The sequence below is a fragment of the Ambystoma mexicanum genome, chromosome 4p (assembly GCF_040938575.1).
Source record: "Ambystoma mexicanum isolate Mex_15411 chromosome 4p, UKY_AmexF1_1, whole genome shotgun sequence".
In the NCBI taxonomy this organism is placed as follows: Eukaryota; Metazoa; Chordata; class Amphibia; order Caudata; family Ambystomatidae; genus Ambystoma; species Ambystoma mexicanum.
The window spans coordinates 343,842,117-343,858,732 of NC_090927.1; positions in this window are offsets into that span (position 1 = coordinate 343,842,117).

Genomic DNA, 16,616 nt, shown 5'->3' on the forward strand with positions numbered 1-16,616 from the left:
GAAGAAGGTTTTGAGGTGTTTCCGGAACAGGAGATGGTTCTCCTCAATTTTCAGGGATGCAGGAAGGCTGTTCCAGAGGGAGGCTCCAGCCGAGGAGAGAGATCGACCACCAACTCATTGCTTGGAGAAGCGGCTAACCCTGAGGGAGTTGGAGGCAGATGAGCGAAGAGCCCGAGAAGGAAGATATTTAGGAAGAGAGAGTTGAAGGTCATGCGGTCCCAGGCCCCAGAAGGCCTTGTGGATAATGCAGAGGGTTTTGAACTTAATCCTTGCAGCAACTGGGAGCCAGTGCAGAGATTTCATGATGCGAGCAGGTCAAGTTCAGTTCGAGCACATCGGACCATGTAGGGCCAAGCAGCAATCGTGCGTCGAGGAGAGGCGAATACGGCCACTATGTGCGTTCGCAGGGGGGCTTTCAAAGATGCAGGCCGGGGCAGTCCCAGGACCATTACGCAGTTGGGCCAGGCCGTGTCACCTTTAGCCACTGGGAGGGGTCGATGAAGGATGCACCAGCGGTTCTAGTCGGCGGGTGACGGACGTTGAAGTGGTGATCCTGCATCGATGAGCAGGTTGGTGAGGTGGCCATTCATGGGTTAGCTGGTTCGAGCCATGGTTGTAACATTTGGTCCCACCAGTGATTCGGATTGGGTCCTGGTGTTGAGCCTTGAGCTGGTTTGAATTGCAAGCAATAGTTTGAATCGGTGGAGTAGTGCAAAAGCCAGGACGCCACAATCTCTCTCATTTAAGGTGAGATAAACACAGAGCAACCGGTTCTATGTGATAGAACACAGAGCTTTGGCTGGTTTGGATAGGTCAGAATAGTTCCATTCAGGGTAAGCTCTCCCAGCTTCAAGAGATTCCGTTGCAGAGTTGTAGGTCCTGGTCCACAGTGAAGGTCACTCTTGATGTGCCTTGGAAGTGGGTGGAGGGCAGATGTTCCTTCTATTTTGGATGACTCCTTCTTCACCTCAGGCTGAGGGCTTTGGAAAGTACAACATTCGCAAAGGAAGTCCAGTGAGTTCTTCCAGAGATAATCTGCTGTTCTTGAGAGGATCCAAGAGGATCTGCGAGAATCTGCAGAAGGGGTGGGAGACCGCTTCCTTTAAAGTCAACAGTCCCCAGGAGATTGGACAAAAGCTAGCCTGCCTTAGGGGTCCAATCTCTGCTCTTGAATGGAGTGGATATGACCCTTCTGATTTCACAACCAAAGTGCTTTGCTCCACAGTAAGTGGAGGGGTCATGAAAGAGAAAGAGTGTAAGAGAGAAACAAAATGGTGGTAGTCTTCTTCCATTGATCAGAGCACTCCTTCCTACTCACATCCCATCCGCTTCTCTTCTCACTAAGAACAAGGGCCTTTAGAAATGCAGCATCATGGAGTGAGACTACTCCTTTTCAGTGTATGTGCTCCTTTGGTATCTGGACCCAGGTAGGCTGCCTGCAGTGCGGCTGTCTCTAGAGGAGGGTGTTACCTGCCCTCACAAAGAGATCAAAGAAGAGGCCCAGACCTCCAGGTTCTTGTCCTGCCATTTGGCACTCACCACGTGGCTGACCAGATTACACCGCACCTTCCACAGCAGAGCTGACTCACATGAGTTAGCACATGTGTTATAACCATTGGGATGTGGCGGCCACCATGACTATAAGTAGTGCCATGCACTAGCCCAAACTCAGGGATAGCATTATTTTAGAGGTTACTATACCATCGTCATGGGTTACTTGGGATCATCATAGATTTGGTGCAGGGGGGGCATATTTTAGAAGCTGTCCCTGTACTGCAGAGATTTGTCACTGTGACTGTCACGTGGGCATCTTGTGACCTTTAAATCTGCTCAATGCCACCGGTAGAGCGGGCACCACAGATCAGGCTACTGATGCAGCAGGGCACAAGCATACTATGCTTTTGGCATGGAATTGACAGAAAAAGGGAATCTGGTTAGCAAATTACCCTTTATCAGATGGAATCACCCTCATCATTTTATTAATAAAAATAAAAAAAGCCAGGGCTTTGCACCCTTGCCAGATGGCAATTCCTCGTAATGGGTCTATTGAATAGTGGTGATAGCACAGCCAAAAGAACCAGACACTGTCAAAATTTGATTGGATATGCACCTATCCAGCAAATCGGTGATGCAAGACCATCACCTGAGGCCAAGTTCTGATGACATGTCAGTGAATCTGCATGCTGCCAGTATCTTCTTCACAGTAGACTTTAAAGTGGGGTAGCATCGATTAAAACTATGGCAACGCATGGTACCCAGCACCATTTTTCACACATGTGGTCCATTTTTGTTACAAATGACTCAACTTCGGGTGTTATCGACAACTGAGGTATTTCATTCAGCACACAATCATTGGAGGACTGACTTCACTTCCAAGTGTACTGAATGTCAGCGATGATGTGCTTATCTATGCAGTAGCGGAAAAGGAACACCGTTTGAGACCAGCAAGAGTGTTCAGACACATCATGGGGCATGGATTGAGACTTAACATGGATAAATGTGTCCCTCCAGTCCCAACAGCAGATTTACTTTTTTGGACATATTTTCAATCCAGAGGACTTTCAGCTGACCCGAAAAAGGTTGCTGACATTCAGTCTGTTTCTACACCCACACCTCCTTCTGATCCTAGGAATGGTAAACATCAGTGAAAATCTCACATAACCATTACAGTGTCTCACGCAGAAGGATTTTCTGTGGGAATGGCAAGCTCACGAACAGTCAGCATTCTAAAACTCAAACAGGTGCTCAATGCCGACAGGACAACGGCATTTTAAGATCCGAAACAACTGGTGTAAGGTGTGATGGATGATGGTCTGTCTGACATGGGGGCTGAATAGCGCATGTAGATGCCAAGTATCTCAGATGACATGTTGCCTAGGCGAGCAGAACCCTCAATGCCACCAAACAGAGATGCGCCAAGATTGAATGGGAGGCTAAAACATGCTTGCCAAAAAGGACCTTTGCTTTGAATTTTTTCCACTTCACCTTTCCCAATGGGGCTCATAACAGAAGTGTAACTCTTGTGGGATATTTTTACCCATGCAGTTACGCCCCACTGCACCCTTTTACCAATGGGGAAAGAAACAGCCAAAAATGGATGGCTAACCCCTGTGCGTGCAAATATCTGCAAAACTGTGCATGGTTCACCATCACAAAAGACTGCACACCCCTGCAACACACAGTCAAAGTTGGTGTAAAAACAGAACTCTCTACAGGAAAATGCCAGTGGGTGCTGTTACATGTTACATGAAGCAAGGCCACAGAAGTGGGCTAAAAACAGAAAATGCCTTTTAAAATGCAGCTTCCCCAACCCATTGCAACCTTCAAAGTGCTGTTTTGGTGCTAAATTCAGTCATTTTCCAAGTGGACCATTGAAATTAAAAGTGTATGAAATTACAAGATTCCCCAGGTGGCTCAGGGAAAACCTGCCAAACTGACTGATAGCAGCTAAGAAATGGATTTCATGAAAAAGGCAACCCAGCAACACGTATTTCAAGTTCCACGGGAGAAATACGGCTAAAAGTGGCAACGTATAACAATTTCAGCTGTGCAGAGAAAACTCCAAGCTAAGGCTGAACACCTATTTCCAAAATGCAAACATATTCCAGCACTCAAGGATAGAAATGGTGCAGAGTAGATGAGTATGCTGCAAAGGAAACTCTGATATAAAAGACTCAGTTTAATAGTGCTTTTTCCATGAACAAATTGCAAAATTCACCTGTTTAAAAGCATGTTTTGTGAAGGGCTTAATTCCGTTAATTGTCAACATCCCCTATGATATATCTTTTAAATGAAAGATTTTAGGTGAATCTTAAAGTAACCCAGTTTGGAGTTAACTGGTTAATTCTGATTGGACAGTGCCCAGCCTGGGAAAGATGACCCTTCATGTTGACACTCTGTTGCTACCAGGAAGGCTTAATTGATGCTGAAGGTTCTCACATATTTACAACAAAGACCTCATTAGACATTCGTCTTTGGCGAGCCAAGGACAATGGCAGGAAACGTCCCTCCCAAGGAAGAGGACACCCCACCCTGATCAAAGGGATTTGACAGCTGTTGTCTGTTGAAAGGAAAGAAAAAAACACTGCTCAAAGCAATCTGTTGTTGAAAATGCCTATTTGTGATTAAGGTTTGAAAACCTTTAACTTTGCCCCATGAAGAAGGACACATCTAAAAATTGGTAGTTGTAAATCAAATTGTATGCTCTTTCTGTGGAAACGTTAGTGAACACTGTACTACATAATGAACCAAAGTTACACCAAAACCCTAATGTGGCAAAACTATTGATGCTGTAAATATGATATTGTGTACACATGTTCTAGGGTTAATCGCCCAGATATGTATTGAATTGGAAATTGTTAGGCCAAACCGTTATGATTAAAATGGACAAAATTCCACAAAAGGACAAAGACAGCTCTCACAGAGATGGGAATTGGACATAAGGATAACTCACAAAATATATAGGGGGTAATTCATAGAATTCAGCGCACAAGTAGCGCACACGGCTGGCACACAGTGTGCGCGTGCAAATTACTGCGCCAGCCGTGTGCGCTAAAATCCATCTCCGCGCACAGCGTATTCATGGATTTTAGCTTCCAAAACCAGCCGTGGCACACCCTCCACGGCCCCTGCAGGCAGCCCACACCACAGGGGACTACCCTGCGCCCCTGGTCATGTCCCGCAGGCAGCCCATCCACCATGGGCATGCCCCCCAGCCAAGCCACATGTCACCTTGCACTAGTGATCACCAACTCATGTCCCCCAGCACCCCCACCCCCCAGCAGTCAGGGGTACCTGCCAGCAGGCCCCCACTCATGTCCCCCAGCACCCCCATACCCCAGCAGTCAGGGGCACCTGCCAGCAGGCCCCCACTCATGTCCCCCAGCACCCCCACCCCCAGCAGTCAGGGGCACCTGCCAGCAGGCCCCCACTCATGTCCCCCAGCACCCCCACCCCCCAGCAGTCAGGGGCACCTGCCAGCAGGCCCCCACTCATGTCCCCCAGCACCCCCACCCCCCAGCAGTCAGGGGCACCTGCCAGCAGGCCCCCACTCATGTCACCCCAGCAGTCAGGGGCACCTTCCATCAGGCCCCCACTCATGTCCCCCAGCACCCCCACCCGCCAGCAGTCAGGGGCACCTGCCAGCAGGCCCCCACTCATGTCCCACTCATATCCCCCAGCACCCACGTCATGACGATCCTCAATCATGAGCCTCATGGCCACCCACACCACACCCCACGCCACCCCAGCCCAAAGACCCAAACAAGTATTGCATCCACCCACAGAGAAATGGCCATTACATGATACAACCCGAATGGCAAGTATGTACATGAACACATGTCCGTCACGCACACACAATGGGTGTAAGTGAATGTGAAAACCCATATCATGACATGCATGAAACCAATGAGAGAATACCACACATCGAAGTATGAAACAAAAATGTATTGAACACAACACGAATGTAATGAAAACAAAAATCAATGACGGGAATAAGAAATAAAATGCACCATGTCTGGAAAAAAATAAAACATATGAAATCATAATCTAAAGAAATCCAAATGAAAATTTCTCAGTCTCAGTCCAACAAAGCAAATCCAAGGAAAAAAAAACATATGAAATCCATTGCAACATGGTGAAATTCAAATAAAAATGAGAAACATCCACTGTTCAACTATATACAAATCACCAATCCAGGGTCCATGAGCCCAACAAATGAAATGAAACCTACAAAAAACCCTACCTAATAATGAACTATATACAAAAATGTGGTGCATTGTCCAAGCAGCCCAAAATAAACAAAAACAGAAAGGAAACCTTACACGATCTAACTATTTACAATGGCAGCGGGCTAGTCCGACGGCTCACTTTTTGATGTCCCGGGCCAGGGCATCATCGAACTCCCGCTCAATGTCCTGGAGGCGGTCCTCTTCCATGGCCCCGAGGGTTCGCAGGGACAACGACATGTTCACCTCCAACTCCCTGCGAATTGCCTTGAGGCACTCGGCCCGCCTCAGGGCCTTCCGCATGGAGTTCTCCGCCCTGACCATTGTGAGCCGTGCCTCTTCCGCCCGCTGCCGCTCCGCATCTATGGCGTGGCCCAACCGCTGCCACATGGAAGACACTTGAAATCCGGGGTACTCCTGCCCTATGGCCGATGCCTGCCCCTCTGATGTTGATGGCCCCGAGCCATCATTGTTCCCACCATCTTTCTGCTGCTGTGCCTGTGCCTGCGCCCTGGCTCTTGCTGCCTGCATGTCCTCCTCCAGATGGGGTGCAGTTGTCGTGGTGGCCACCCCTGCTGGACGTCCGACCCCGACTGTGGCAGGGATGTGTTCTCCACCAGCCTGGCTGCTGGGTCAGGGGCAGCTCCACAGGGTACCCAGGTGACACATGGGTGGGAAGATGGCATGGAGGACGACTGGCGCGTAGGGGGTTCAGGTGAGGAGGGGGTCGCAAGAAGGTCCAGCACACGCAGGAACCCAGCACCGGTGACCTGTCCCAGTAGGTCAACGTGGTCAAAGAGGCATACGAGACGACGTGCAGTCTCTCCACGAAAAGACTGCAGGTCACCTCGCATGCCCCGTTGACGCAACGCTATCCCACTCAGGACAGGCTCAACACGGTCTCGGATAGCCACGTCTGCAGGGAGAGGAAGGCCAGTTGTTGTGCGCTCATCCCCTCCCTGAAAACGGGTCTGGACATAGGCATCCCTGCTGGTGCCAGATGATGCAGTGACAGGATCAGGGACAGGATTACACACAGGCACCTGCGCAGCTGCCTGTGCTGCCTCCTGTCCCTGCACTGCACCACTAGCACCAGTGGAATCCCCACCTCCAGACCCTGTGTGTGTCCCTTCCGCGGCCTCCTCCTCCACCAAACCCTGCACCAACCTGGATGACTCCGTGCCATCTTCCTCCATTGGACCCTGTGGGGTCTCAGTTGCCCCTTCTGCTGCCGAGGAGTCCACCTCCGACCTCTGCCTCTTGGACCTACCCTCGGCAGCTGCAGCCTGGGACACGGCACCAGACTCCTCACTCCCCGACGAGATGACAATCTGGGAGGGGAGCCGGGCCTTGCGTCTCTGGCTGGTGGTACGATCCCTGCCGCTGTGTTGGCAAGTGCAGGGGCAGATGCACCCAACAACACCCCGGTTGTGAGTCTGCCAACCAGGACAGTTGCGGTCAATGACCCTGCCACAGCAGATGTTGCTGCGCGGTGTCCATTAGAGGGCACCCAGCTGCCACTGAGACAAGTCAGGCCTTTAGTCATCCCTCCACCTGCCACTCCCTTGGCTCAATCCACCGAACCCACTGGCCATACTGATCAGGGCGGCATTAGCCAGCCAGGGTCTGCGCCACAATCCAAGAGGAGGAAGGTTGCACCTGCAGCACAGGCTGGGACCCCACACACAGCCACGACCTCCGGCACGTCGAGGAAGAAGCCTTTCTGCAAACAGGAACTGGACTTCCTCGTGTACTACGTGCGGGACCACAGCCGTGACATGCTAGTGGGTGCTAATTGTCAGACTACAGCTGCCCACCGTGCATGTTTCACTCGTTGCATAGTTCATACCATCTGAATCGGTCAAAGGAGTGGGAGAGATGCCGGACTGTGATGTGTTGTGCATGACTGCCACTACATGTCATGTGTACATGGTTATGATGTGAAAGTAATGCAATGTTTCCCTGATGCATGTCTACTCTGCTGGATGGTGGATATGTGGAGCAGACGGGGTCTGTCCGCATCACCACTATTGCACCCTACTCAAATGCTGGTTAACAGTATGCCCCTCTGGTCCATGTTCCAGCTCACTGGCACTTCTGCATTTAGGTGGGATGTCCTTCCTCTCAGCCCAGGGACTATGCATAGCATGACTGACGTGCATGTGTCCTCTGCCTGAAAGCGGGTACTTAATGTAGGCATGCTCCCTTGCCCCTGAACCCCCCGCTCTGCACCCCAATTCCACCTTAGCACTGGTCTGCTACAATATTGCCGCTGGGTACTTCCCTTTTCATGCCTCCTGTGTACATGCTAACATCCAGCGGCCAATCTGCCAGACATATGCTGTGTGGTACATCCTTAGTACTTGATGCAGGGTGTCTCACTTGGATTGTGCAGAGGTCAGATGCCCCGCAGGGACATGAATGCCCATTCATGCTCCATGTGCATTCCACGCATGCCCCTATGTGTCCATGACTGGATGATCACTGTAATACAAGTCCTGTATGACATACATTGCATGGCATTTCATCTGCCTTCCCATGTCAACTGTGGCTCAGTACTGCGTTGCACACATGTTTAGGGTCTGACAATCTGTGTGGGTCACAGGCCTCAGCCTGTTTAATGGCCAATGACTCTGTCCAACTAGTGTAGTGTCTTCTTCACACGTGGGTGTACTCCAGAGGTTTCATCATGTGTCCACCTTACTGTCCCATCATCATTTGCTGTGTTGTCACTTGACTCACATGATGCTGTTGATGCTAGTCAACACTGTCTGTCAATACACAGGTCTATGGTCAGCCTTTTGATACCATGCTAGGCATCCCTGCTTTTGCACTTGGAGGGAAGGGTGGTTTGCTTGTAGACATGCTACCCATTGAATGCACATTGCACGTGATGCCTGAAGTTGACCTTGCACTGCCTTCACATTTTCTGACACACACCATGAAGTCCTTGTACATGTAGATAGTGAGTAACATACATATTTGCTGCACTGCATAGACCCACTTCACTGCAAACTGCCACCTTTCCACAGGTCTAATCACAGAAGCATTTTCTCAAGTTTACCCAGCATGCATGCCAGGTTCTATTTTGTGTGTCACATGTCTGCCTGATGTGTTTGGTTTCGGTGTGTGTGTGTGTTGTGTGCTTCTAACATGTGTAGTGACCTTTTTTCTCTCTATTTTTCAGGTGATGACGCAATGGAGCCGGAGGATGGTGTTGTCATGCCAGGCACAGGGTTGTTATCACTACATCAACCCAGCACAAGTGGGGGTCGTGGGGTGGTAAGCCACGAAAACCCCCAAGTGCTACAGTCCATCTTGTCTCTGGCTGCCTATGAGTCCAGCCCTGATAAACACTCTGACGACCATGTTGAGTTGGATGAGCATCAGGTCCATATGTCAGGGGTGAGTGATTCTGATGTGGACACTCCTCCGTGCGCGACACCTGCACTGAGGGGTCAGACAGTCTTGGAACCTCCGCCCATGGTAGAACAGGACGCAGGGCCACCCTCCACACCAGTCACTGATGTGCCTGGGACATCACGTCGATGGGGTCATGTAGTCGTGCAGCTGCGGGCAGTGCCAACACAAGGAGGACACCCGGTCCTTGGGTCCCGCAGGGGTCAAGCCCAGCAACGCGTTCGCCGCGCGCAACCGCTGTATACTGAGTGGGAGCAACGCATGACTGCCAATTCTGAACGCCAGGGGGCAGCAATGGAGAACATCGCTGAGAGCATGGAGCGTGTGGCCCGATCCGTGCTCCCCCCTGCTAGGCAGGGGCTTCTCCAGCAGCAGGCGGCACGGTCCACGGCCCGCTCGCTCAGGCTGGGCATGGTGGCCTCAGACAGGGCATGTCAGGCTGAAAAGTTATCTCTGCGTGAAGCAATTGCTGCTCACGCAGAGGCACACATGGAGGCCGTGAGGGAGGAGTATGCTTCCCTCAGATCCACTCTGGGTGTCCTTCTGATGTCCCAGAGGGAGCGGGCAGAGGAGAGGTTTGCACATCTTGAGCGTATCATCTCGGCTGAGCTACATGCTTGCCGGGAGGTGCAGCGGTTGTCCAGCCAGGCCTTGCAGGAGGAACTCCGTGTTACACGTGCTACCTTGCAAGAGGAAGCACATGTATCACGGGAGGTTCTGCATGCAGAACTACGTGTCATCGCCACACAGAACCAGGCTCACCCATCTGGCAGACTTGCAGACGACAAGGGGCAAGCTGCGCCTAGGCGTGGTCATGCTCCTGTGCCACGTCCTCCTTTCCAGGAAGAGCCAGACTCGGACAACAATCTATCTCCCACATAGGTCGTGCTGTGCAGGCGTTGAGCCCATGGAGGTTTTATTTTCCTCAGCATCATCGCATGTGTGTGTTGAACAACACCTGTACCTTCCCCCTCCTGGGTGCCTCCCCCCCCGGGTCGTATGTGGCCATTTTTGATTTTTCTTTTAGTTTAGTTAGTTACGTTTCTGTTTGATAGTTAGTTTAAATAGGTAATGTAGGTTTTTCATAGTTAGTGTAATTAGTTAATATAGTTTAACATTGCTTGTCTATTGTGCTTTCATGTGATGGTGTGGTGCTTTGTGGCTTTTGAAAGCATCAACTGTCTGTTCCAGCTGGGCCCTTCAAGCTTGTCTTGTGTATGTGTTTGCTGCTTGGGGTCCTTAACTCACATATGCCACTCCTGCTTCCCTTATCCATGGGCTCGCAAGGATGGTTCGGTGTAACAGCCTATTACACAAGGGCTTTGGACTGTCATATATGTGGCATGTCTGCTGCTGTGGAACTTGTGTTGCCACCCCTAGTGGGGATGATTGGGGTGTAATTGACCACTGTTCTTCTTTTGCTAGATGAGGTGTTTCATGATTCATGTGTACATTCATTGCTATGCATTGTGTAGTATGTTTCTTATCTTTACTGTACATGTGCTTGTTGCAATTCATGCCGTCGATAGTGTGTTCCACACTTTGGCTGTGAAAGACGGACTGATGGTGTGATTTCTGATGTACGTCTCTGACATGGTCCAGTCATGAAATGCCTGAAGAGACACACACAGATGAATCGAAAGCATTAATCATGTGTTTCATGGCCTTTCTGCAGGGGGATGAGCCTCCAGACCACCTTTGCCAGGAGACATGGGCCATTGGACGTCTGGAATCTGGACACGTTTGGTGGTGCCGACATGCACATGCATGCGCAAGCAGAGGCACAGGGATTGCGATCATACATCCGAAAACTGCTGACGTGTTTCAAGGGACTCCAGGCAAGGTGAGCAGCACAGGGGGGTCACAACACAGCAAACCTTCCACCAGGCCAGTTGCACATACATGCTTAGTAGCAGCACTGACGGTGAGCTTGGACAAATATTGGTGTTGAATCGCACAATACAGCTCAGATGTGTTAGTGGACTGATGGCTAGTTGATAGCGAAAGTTGTCTGGGGCACCTGCAGGGGCAGTTGCACATACCCTCCGGTCCACCATGGGCCATTGAGGCACTTGTTTTAGCCATGTAGCGGTCCGAGACATGGAAAGAAGCAGCTCACAGGGACAGACAGCAAGGGACATACTCGGGTGCAGTGCATTTGATTTCCGAGTGGAATTTGCAACAAGCACTGCCTACTTTATTTTGGTCATGGTGGTACACGACTTGTTCTGAAGTCATACCTTGCTATATGCGTCTGTCTGCTTAGCCAGGGAACATTGCATGTTGTGTGAATCATGACACATTGGTGTTCCATTTGCCAAGCACCTAGCGGCGCCTGACTTACTGCATTGACTGTGTATGAACCATCACAGGGGTAATGTTACGTATGGGTACAAAGCATCCACACAAGATTGTCTGTTTGTAGAGTACTTTGTTACTTTGGGGCATATTTGGTGGTGTGTTTGTGTGTTTTGGGCATGCACAGATTATTGACTGTGGCTCTCTTTGCAGCATTGAACTGCTCCTGTAACCGGCCCTGAGAGTGCGCAGGCAGGAGGCCAGCACTCACCCCAGAGATAAATTTCTCTTTGACTTCCATTTGAGTAATTTGCTGCTATGTGCATGATGAACAAGTTTGGTCTAATTGTGTATGTGTTAATGTGGGTACTACATTTTTGTGCATTCCCTACTTTCCCGTGTCAATCCTACTCCCATTTCCTGCCCCTCATTCCGGTTATCCAGTATGACAATGCCTGTCCCAACTGCATATCCCTGACCCTCCTTCCCCACCAGGGTCTCAGAGGCCTGTGTGAGTTTGACCTTGTAGGCACCGAGACCACGGTGGGGGTGGTTGGTTTGTGCCACTCTCGCGCCTGTAAACGGGAGCTGTGACAGTACACATCCGTTCGTGGTGCATCATTCTATGTTATGTACCACACATGGTACACATCCTATTGTGACATTGTTTTACTGTGCTACCTTGGTTGCTAACATCATTGTGGTAGTACTTGGCCTTTGTGGCGTATTGCTACTTCAAGTCATCTACTGGAGGCTGTTCTGGTTTGTTTTCCTGCCTGCAGGCTATTTGCTTGGCTTATGTGTTGGCCTGCTTTGAGTTCTCTTGGATTTGGTGCTTTTGCAAATCAAGGTGGACTCTGAGGGTGCTGGCAACCTTTTACACACAAGGTGGGAGATGGTGACAAAGGGGAAGGGTGATCCTGTGGCCAGGTGAAATTAAAGGATGAGGCTGAATAACCCAGGTGCAGTTGTTCAGTGGGTCGTGGTGATTTGTGAGGGGGGGGTGTTTTGTTGTTGATAGTTGCCTTGCCCTGCAGTGTGATGGGCACCCTGACATTGTAATTGTGGTATCCTATGTACATGATGTATTCTGCAGATCAATGCCTGTTCATGTGTTGTGTTTACCTTTCAGGTGTGAGGGGATAGTTGTGGTTTGACATGCTGGGGTATACACATGGTGAATGTTCACATGTGATGTGCAGAGGACACTGATGGTCACTTGATTGCACATGCATATGTTGAGTGCATGTCCCTACTGACCCACAAACTCGCACTATTATCCACTACATGTACAACCACCCTTCCATGTCCACGTGTACACTCTGTTTGCCTTCTGGTGCCCACTGTGTCCCTGCAGCACATGTTCTATGAACAATTATGGATCCTGTACATGCCTAATTTGCTTTTTGATGTAGTTTGTCGCTTAGATGTGATGCTCAGGGTGTGCATCACACACAATGGCTGTTCACTGTGCTGTGCAGTGAGCAGTGTGTTGCAGGAGGTGGACATGGCACACAGAAGCTGCAGTGTTGATTTTGCAATGCATATTATGCATGTAGACAGGCATTCATTGTTATGTTGCAACTACAACTTTTGGAATGCATTTGGGTATGACTTATTTTGGATGGGAGATTGTTGGTCAGTCATTTCATCTGATTCCATGTCAGGCATCATTGTCTGATGCCAATTTACATTTTTCACATGGCAATGTGTACCTTATTGGTACTGTGTTGGTGTATGGCTATTGCTTGCCATGTCATGTTGTGATTTGGGAGCGTTTGAGTGACATGCCAGTGATAGTCATGGCCTGTTTTGCAGGTCTGTGTGATTCACACCTTGCATGTGTACCTTTTGGTCACACAGGATTGCTTGTGTTTAAGTAGCTAGAAATGCACACAATGTGGCAATTCCATGGCAAGAATCTCAGGGTGGTAAGGTTGTGACAGTTGACTGTCTCTTTGTCATCATCGATTGTCAACTGGTATGTGCCAGGCCTGTGTGCACTCCGCAGGGTTGGGAGTTTAGGTGAAAAATGTGGCCACAAGCTGGGTCCGGGCTGCCTCGCCACGTGCCCTATCCCCCCCCATGTGCATCGCCTGTGCATGTGGTTGGGGATGTGGGTGCACCACCATGTCCACCGGTACGCCCTACCGTGTTGCAACATTGTGCAGGATACATGCTGCCACACTGATCCTGCACACTACTGGGGGTGCATAGAGTAGCTGCCCACCAGAGCGGTCAAGGGAGCGGAAGCGTGACTTGAGCACTCCGAATGTGCACTCCACTATGGCCCTGGTTGCAATATGGGCGGTGTTGTATCTTACCTGGGGTGGTGTGGTGGGGTTCCGGATTGGCGTCATTGCTCAGAGGGTAGGCACTGTCCCCTGGAGAGGTGACAATGGTTGTGATTATCGGGGTTTGTGTATTTGTGTGTGTGTGTGACATGCATGCATGTGAACAGGCATTTGTACTCACCTAGGAGCCATGTGTCGCCATGCTGCCCAGCTTCCAGGGCCCGGCTCAGGGTGGACATTCTATATATGAAACTGTCATGGGTGGAGCCAGGGTGATGATTCCCTTTGCATCGCATACCACCTGTATGTTGATGGAATGCCAGTGCTTGCGGTTTCGGTAGATGTGCTCAGTGGCCCTAGGTGGACGTAGGGCCACATGGGTGCAATCTATGGCACCAAGCACTTTGGGAAAGTGTGCCACCCTGTAAAAGTCCTGGACAACGGCCTGCCTTTCTGCGGGTGTTCTGGGCATGTATATGTGCCTGCAGACTGAGGGGCGCGCTGTCCTGATTGCCAAGACCTGTTGTAGGCAGTGTGACTGCGTGGCATGTGAGACTCCCCCACCATGGCAGTAGTCCGCTGAAAAGACCCAGTGGCCCAAAAATGCAGGACATTGAGCACCTTTTCCAAGGGTCTCAATGCTTGGGAGCAGAGGGTGGGGGATGTAAGGTCATCTTCCCACTCCCTAACCAGGTCTAGGATGATATGGGGTGGAAGCCTATACCTGCCATAGACCTGGTCATCAGGCATCCCAAAAAGGCTTGTCCGTGGTGAAAAAATGCGTGCCCTGGCTATTCTCCTCCTCCTGCGGTGTTCCACGATCAGTGCTGCGACAAATGGGGCATTCATCGTAGCTGTATATACGTGTTTGTTGTTTGCGCTCACTTTTATACTGTGCGTGGGGACGCTTCCACCTGCCTTCGTGTTGCGGACGCGTTGACGCCTGTGCGTGTCTTTTGCCATGCGCGGGTTTCCCGTATTCGAATCCATGAATACGGGTTGTTCGCGTGCGTGTGGGCATTCCGTGTAGTTCCCTGCAGTACTTCCCAGTTACGCCTTCTTTTTTTACGCATTATTCCCCATTCCGCATGTTACGCCCAGTGTTCCGCCCACTTTTGTTGTGTGCGCCGCGCTATGTGCACTTTTGCTGTGCGCATAGTGCACGCCGTTTGATGATGTGTGTGCCCGCGTGTGCCATGCACGGATTTGGCGCACAACCAGTGGGAAACAAGTGCAGCGCCTTCCTTGAATCGCATGCGTGCGCTTGCTTTCTCACGCTTGCGCTACCTTGCGCCTCCTCGCGTTGGGATTTTTGGCGAATGTTTGTTCCATGAATCAGCCCCAAAATGTATGTGTCCGATTGTATTAGGGGGCATAATTATAGAAATGTGCATTTGTGCAAAAGTTAAATTGTGGTTCAAATCAATGAGGGAGTTCCTAATTCACATCATAAAGATGACAGATCTTTTATGACTTCCAATCAGAACAAGGCAAGTGCCTTTGACTACTCACAGCTGTGGGGGTGTAGTTTGAAATTCTCCCCCTACCATAAACTTTGTGATGTCACTTGGCATGATAAAAATAGGAACTTCACCACACATAGATACACACTGATTCCTGAGTTCATCCTGATTTCCGCGCAGTGCTTTGTTCCAGATCTCAATGACATTTGTGATGTCATCTTTGATGTCCTGGGTGTTAGTCTTAGCAGTGCACGGTGGTGGCGCGAGTTATGGTTGCTTAGCTTACCATAACTGGCGAATTTCAAGGGTTTTTCGGTTTTACTTGGAACCATAACGTCCCTGTGACTACGTTTTTTCACTGAATTTCATAGGTTTTTAGTAGCGCAACTTAACCATAACGTCCCTTTAACAAAGTTTTTTCACTGAATTACATAGGTTTTTAGTAGCGCAACTTAACCATAACGTCCCTTTAACAAAGTATTTTCACTGAATTTCATAGGTTTTTAGTAGCGCAACTTAACCATAACGTCCCTTTAACAAAGTTTTTTCATTGAATTTCGTAGGTTTTTAGTAGTGCAACTTAACAATAATGACTTTCACTTTATATACATATCATATGGATCTGGCTGAATCTCTTCTACTGTACTTGATGTCCGCGAACTCATTTAATGTTCGCTGACATGTTCGAATAACAGTACCACTACTTAAAAAAACTCTGGGGGGGTATGTTTGATTGTTATATCATAACATAGGAACATTTAACAAATTCAAAAAAAGCACACAAACACATTATATGTACTAATACATAATAAATGTAACCCAGATATACAACACACTAACCATTCATTTAAATGCACTATGTTCTAAAATGGAATATACCACAAGAAAATAAATTGGCTTCCAACATAATTACCTCACAAACACAACAGAACTGAGAACAAGAGCAGTACCACTGAGTACATAGGACATATCTTACCTGAAATAGTAAGTGTACTTAATTTTATTCATATATTTATAAACTTTCTGTATTAGATATAAAAATATATTATCTTTTTTTTTCCTCTCACAGAAATGTCTAGTACTCTGGAATGGCTAGAGGAACATTTCCCACATGAAGAAATGTCACAAGACAGTGAAACTAATGGTAAACACTTTATAATATAAACCATTTAAATATTATTATTTTGTATACATTGAACATATATATTTTTTTTTGTACAGAGCATAACAAAATAGAAACTACCTCTGAAGAAGCTGTTATGGAAAACACGCTTGACAACATAAAAGAAAAAATTGATTTATTGTTGACCAATTTTAATAATTTGAAAACTTTTGTTGAAGATCATTTTAAAACAAAAACGTCATACCATTGCCCCACATGTACATGTCCCCCTCACCATATCCCAGTCAATTAT